Source organism: Chaetura pelagica, unplaced genomic scaffold (assembly GCF_000747805.2).
Source record: "Chaetura pelagica isolate M959 unplaced genomic scaffold, ChaPel_1.0 scaffold50, whole genome shotgun sequence".
Lineage (NCBI taxonomy): Eukaryota > Metazoa > Chordata > Aves > Apodiformes > Apodidae > Chaetura > Chaetura pelagica.
This window is the reverse complement of record NW_009952366.1, coordinates 7,863,642-7,870,454: the sequence shown is the minus strand read 5'-3', so window position 1 is coordinate 7,870,454 and position 6,813 is coordinate 7,863,642.

The following is a 6,813-nucleotide window of genomic DNA, read 5'->3' as shown; positions in this document are numbered from 1 at the left end:
GCTCCGAGCGGCAGCGAGGCCAGGAGCCCGCCCGGCCCGGGGCGGCGGGGAGCGGAGCGGCAGCTCGGATGTCTTTGCGTTCGCATTTTTGCATCTCGTTCACGCAGCCGGTTTCTTTTTACTGGAACCCGAGAAGGCCCGGAGTCAGCAGTCCTTGGGGTGCAGGCACTCGAGCACCTGCTTCTTGCCTCCCTAAAAAAGGAAGGAGGGAAACGGAGACCGGTTACTTGGAGGTTTGAGAGTGAGAAGGCAGAAGGACACAGGGGCCCCGTGGCCCTGTGCCTGCTGGGTCAGCAGCAGCGTGGCTATAGGTTTGCATCACTGTGGCATTAGAGAGGAAACTATATTTAATTTGCTAGCGGTTTAGATGAAGAGTTAACGCCATGTAACAAACCGGCCACAACCGGTGTTCTCTTTTGATGGTCTCTGCCACTGCTGGTGGTGAGTAAGGGGACCCCAGCCCAGCCTTTTCAGGCAAACACAGCTGAACACAAACGTGGATGTCTAAGTCAGCCGTCAGTGAAGCATTTCCAAAAACTGGCCTACTCAATTAAGCATGAATATAACTGTGTTTCGCAGTCAATGCAACAGGTTCATAAATTTCATCCTGACAAGTTAAAAGTAAGAACCAAAGTCTGGTAAGAACCTCGTTACTTTCAGGCAGTGTGGTGAGATGAAGTGGCAGCGCTGTGGGCAGGTGACAGGCTTTAAACCTCCCACAGCAGGATCAAACCCAGGCTTGCTAGGATGGGCTAAACTTGCTGTGCAAGTTCAGACTTTATTCAAAATATGTTGATGGTTAACTTTAAGCTGGGAGACCTTCTGATGGATCAAACATTCCTTGCTCACATTTGGAGGATCCACTCACACTTGGATCATTTAGATCTTTTTGGCCAGTTTCTCCTGTTCCTTGATCTGCGTGGTCAGGTAGCCGAGATATGACCAACTCATGACTGACTTGCTGCAGTCAGACCTTCCTTAAATGCTACTCTCTGCCTCAGACTGGTTTTGCCTCAGGCTTCTCTCAGGACAGGCCTTCTGCTATCTCCATAACATCTCTTGCAAATTTTCTTGCATTACTAAGCACTTCCCAAAGACCAGGCTTACAAGTTGTGCAGACATTTTGTTGTGTCCTTGTCTTTGTCCATGATGGCAAAACTGGACCTGGTTGGGAGTTCTGGACCTCCTGGAAATATGGGGAGAGGCTACAGTGTGACAAACTCTTGAAGTACCATGTTGGTACTTCAGCAAAGATACAGGTGAACTCTGCAGAGCCAAAACCAAAGTTCTGGATTATGGAATCATAAAATAATTTGGGAAGATCGTCTAGTCCACCTACCCTGCCATGGGCAGGGACATCTTATATTAAATCATGTTGATCATTAAATCAAACCTCTTTCCAGCCTTGCTTTGAACACTTCCAGGGAGGGAACATCCACAACTTCTCTGGGCCACCTGTTCCAGTGTCTCACAACCCTCATTGCAAAAAATTCCTTCCCTATATCTGATCTAAATCTACCCTCTCTTAGTTTAAAACCATTGCCCCTTGTCCTTGGTAAAGTTCCCTCTCAATCATTCTTATAAACCCCTTTTATATACTGAAAGGCTGCATTCAGGACCCCCCAGAGCCTTCTCTTCTCCAGGTTGAAAAGCCCCAACTCTCAGCCTGTCTCCAAAGGAGAGGTGCTCCTTCCTTCTGATCATCTCCTCTGGACTTGCTCCAAGAGCTCCACATCCTTCTTGTGTTGAGGGCCCCAGAACTGGACACAGTACTCCAGGTGAGGTCTCCAAGAGTGGAGTAGATGGAGAGAATCACCTCCCTCGATCTGCTGGCCATGCTTCTTTTAATGCAGCCCAGGATACAGTTGGCTTTTGTGCTGCATGTGCACGTTGCTGGCTCATGTTGAGCTTCTCATCAACCAACACCCCCATGTCCTTCTCCTCAGAGCTGTTCTCAATCCATTCGCTGCCCAGCCTGTAACTGTGCTTGGGATTGCCTTGACGTGGGTGCAGGACCTTGCACCTGGCCTTGTTGAACTTCATGAGGTTGATAAGGGCCAGCACCAGTACCGGCCCTTGAGGAACACCACTCATCACTGGTCACCATTTGTACATTGAGCTGTTAAAGACATGTAAGTGCAAACCAGAACAGGTACTAGGAACTAGTATCAATGTTCCAAGGTCTATGACACATCAGGTGATCTACCACTGAATCATAGAATCATTCAGGATGGAAAAGACCTGTCAGATCATCCAGTCCAACCTTTAACCTAACTCCAGTAACTCAGCTGTCCCAGCCCACTGCTAAACCATGTCCCTAAGCACCATATCTATATGATTTTTAAACACATTCAGAAATGGTGATTCAACTGCTTCCCTGGATAGCCTATTCCAGTGCTTAGTAACCCTTTCTGTACAGAAGTTTTTCCTAACATCCATTTCCTGTTGTCCTGTTACTTGTCACTAGCAAGAAGAGTCCAACACCCCCCTCGCTACACCCTCCTTTCAGGTAGTTGTAGAGAGTGATAAGATCTCTCCTCTCAGCCTCGTCCTCTTCAGACTCAACAGCCCAAGTTCTCTTCAGCTTCTGCTTGTCAGGTTTGTTTTCCAGACCCTTCACCAGCCCTCAACTCCTTGCCAAACTGTAAAATGGCACAAGTAATTTCAGCCCAATGGCTGTAATTTTGTATTCAGTGGGGGGAAAAAGGAGCCTTCTATAGCTTCAGAAATTAATGCTTCTAAATCAGTGTAAAACCACAGACCCTGGATAAGAAGTGAAGCCCTTCACTTATGTTGTCTTTAGGATGTCCCAGTCCAGAAAAGCTGCTGCAAATTGAATTAATTTGATTCTGATTACTCGTCGTTGCTATCTTGTACACTCTTATTGCTGCCCATCCATATATATCCAACACTCTGCATTTTGTGTTCTGTTTTCCATTTAATTGTCTGTACACAGTTCACAGTAGAAGGATTCACAGTACAGGATTTAATGAACTTTTCAGTAAGAACGTATGTGTTATCAGTTGGCATATGAAGTTACAGGGCTTCTTTCTATATAGTTTTTAGCGTAATGTCTCTCCAGTGTAATGGGTGGCCTGTATGACTTTGGGATCTCTTTCTGTGCGAATGTATTTTGGTAAGCTAAAACGAAGCTCTAGAAGTTATTGGAAAAAAATCAATTTACATCACTCCAGGGAATAAGTATCAGACATCCTGTGTAAAATCAACAGCTGAAGAGCTGAAGAAATTCAAGGTAAAGGGGACTGTGACATTGTATGTCAGTGCCTACTGGATTAGTGGGAGGAGGGACTTAAGGGGCTTTCCCCTATTAGCATGCATAGTATAGTTTATACAGTACTAAATGCAGCCACACAGCTGGGGCAGCTTCCTCCCTGTGCTGCATCATGTGAACTGTCTAATAAATGGAGCCTTTTAAAAACTTGTTGGAGGAATCTCAGGGCTTGAAAATTTATGTCCTAAGTATTGTGAAATAAAATAGTCAAGAAGCACCCAGGCAGAAGTGCATTTTCTGTTTAGGTAAAAATCACTCTGAGAGAAAAGTTGAATAGTTGAATCTAGGAATTTCTGTTCCTGTAGCATGGTTAAAATCCAACAGATACACCCAATCAGAATAAACTCCTTCTCAGAGGGAATCTGCATTCTGATCACTTTTCCCCTCAAAAGGTATTGCCAAGCTAATGTACGAAAGAAATACCATACAAAAACTGGAATATTCAAAACAGAAAAAGGGGAGGCTGGCTGGTTTTAATGAATTGCTTCAACTTCAAAATAGCAAAAACTGAGAGATATTCTGCTCAGAAATCAGAGAATAGGACTCGGTAATTAAAAGTTTGTATGCACAATACACCTCTTCTGGTGTATAGGAGTTACTGCTTTGGAATAGTCTTGAGAGAGTGTTTATGCAGCAAACCTTTACAGATATAGGAGCATGCTCCAAAACCCAAATAGATAGTGTATGTGTTCCTGTGTAATGTCGTTCTGGATACTACAATGTGCCCACCAGATAACTACAAGAACATTAATAACTTTATAGCTGTGATGAAAGACTGCAATGGATCCAAATGATGTCATAATTGGTCTGACTTGGTCTTGAAATATGGCATTTCTTAGAATCTTGAAATCGTAAATTATTTGCTTAAAAATAGACCAATGATGTAGTGCTTACGAAGGAAAATTCTGGAGACAGCTGTGAAAAAAATCCAACACTGTCACCTACAGCCATAATGTAACTATGAGATAGCAAAATCTGCAGGAATTGACACAGGAAAAAGTACCACAGACTGAAGGTATCCCAAACAAAGATGTCATAGGATAGACACATCATACAAAGAAATTAATTGCACTGTAAAGAGCATGGGGAGATATTTGAAAGAATTTGTTTTACAAAACTGTGAATGAGGGAATATGCAACAAATTTATCTTAGAAAGCTGATTATCACAAACTTCTTTCATGTGTTCCAATGCTCACTCTATACAAACATCATGGACAAGTGCTGGCCAAGTGATTATCATGGGGAAATGGGATATTGAAACCAAAGATGACTATAGGGAGGAGGGAGGAGGTGTTATTAAAACCAAAACCTTTGTGCTTGCTTTGGGTTTGAAATTAGAAATATGCAAAAGATCCTGCAGAAGTGTTCTGGTTTGGTGGGTTTTTTGGTAGCAGCGGAAGGGCCCCCGCAGTAGCTCTGGTAAGAAGCTGAAAAGCTCCCCCTGCTCCAAACCCAGCCAAGGAGTCATTAAAGGGACAACCTGAGCAGAGGAGCACTTAAAGGAGAAGAGCTGTTCTGGAGAGGGAGAGGTACTGGTGGTTGGTGAGGAAGCAGGGGAAGAAGGTGCCCAAGCAGAAGTTTCCCTGCAACCCATGGCAAGACGGCACTTGTGCCCCTGCACTCGTGGAAGAACATGGTGGAACGTTACCTGAAGGCACCAGGAGGGGTGAACTTGGCCAGTGGACTTGGATTTTGTGGCCAGTGGATTTGCTGCCAGTGGACTTGGATTATGCAGCTGCGGAAGACCTTGGCACTAGGGGAGGTGGCTGTTCCCGAAGCAGCCTGTGGGAAGCCCACACTGAAGCAGCTTGCTCTGGACCTCGTGGGAAGGATTTATGAAGGAGAGGTGAGGACTCTCTCCCATGGGAGGGAGCCTATGGGGAAGTAGGTGAGGAATCCTTCTTCCTGAGGAGGATGGTGCAGCAGGAACCACCAGCCTGTGAACTGACTCTAAACCCCATCCCCTGCCCTCCTGTGCCGCTGGGGGGAAGGAGGGTGAGAAACCGGGAGCAAAGTGATTTGGGGCCGGGAAGAAGGGAGGGGTGGGGTAACATATGCAAGCCCTGCTCTGTGTGTTGTGTGTGTCCTGTGTGTGTTTGATTAGTGTGAAATTAAATTATTGGTTTTTCCCCAAGTTGAGTCTGTTTTGCCCAGGACCTTAATCAGTGAAGAACCCTCCTTGTCCTTTGTCTCAACCCAGGAGCTTTGTCCTCCTCATCCCAGTGTGCATGTAGTGGGGGGGAGTTGAGTGAGCGGTCATGTGGTCATTCCTGTGTTGTCATGTTGGACCCAAACCACGACAAGAACACTTAAAAAAAATATATTATATGCTCCCACATCAGAACTCATTAATGCCCAAGACCCTGAATTATGTTTGCTGTTCTTCAGGCTTGACAGATTGTACTGCTGTAGCACTGAAAAACTGGTGGGTTAAAAAAAAAAAAGTCAGTGTGTTGAGCCAAGAATGAATAGTTTAGTTTTTATCTAGCAGTTAACACAAGGGAAACTGACCTCACCTTGAAAACACGATCAAAACCTGTCATGGAAGTATAAAAGGAAATTTATGTATGTTTTGCTGCTCTTGTGAAGGTTTTGAGACCTTTCATCATGACAAGTATGCATCACTGAAAAATTTATGGATGACTCACAAAATCCAGAGTTTAGAAAACACTGAGGCTGAGAGAGAAAGCAGCATTGTGAGCAGATATTGATATATCATAGTGCATAATCAAGATTCATTTTGTCTGTGAAAACATTTGATATTAAATAGAAAGCATAAATTGACAAATTACAGTTTGGAATCTTCTGAACGGCATCTGAGTTAATGGAGCTTCTGTGAAGAATATAATGTCTGTTAGCAGTCTTTCTCTAAGAGTTTCGTTAGAGAAGACCTTCAGAGCTTGATGAATGTTTTGAAAAAAATAATTATGATAAATGTTGAGAAACCAGAAGTGCTAAGAATAGTCTCAGCAAAACATCAAGTTTAGTTTAGCAGCCCAGGACCAGCTCAAAGCTACCAGGGCTTTTCCATTTTGTTGTAGTGCTGGCTTCACTCTGTGTTCCTGGTCCTCCAGTCACCATCAGTCACTACTTTTTTGTGTTGTGCATAGGGAACAGAGGAATAGCTCCCTTTTCTAGACAAAACTGTGGCTTGATGGGGTAATAGTTTCTTCCCTTCTCCTTTCCTTAAGATACAAAGACTACATGGCATGGAAATAGCATTATTTTCTTTACTCAGGGGTGTAATCCCATGATTGCTGTAATCCATGTCCACAGGGAAACCTTGAGAAACCCCAAGTGGTCCTCATGACTAACAAAAACCAGTAAGGCTTCATTCTCATTTCAGTTATGTTTTTTAGCCTTGCTATGCATTTTCCTATTACTCTTACTTCTGGCTTCTCCACTCTGCAGTCCTCACAATTTTGTCTTCTTTTTCCCTATATTCCCTCTGCTCTTCTGTTTTTCTTTCACTATTTCTCCTTAAGAAAAAATTGGCTGCCCCATGACTTGTCAAAGTGAT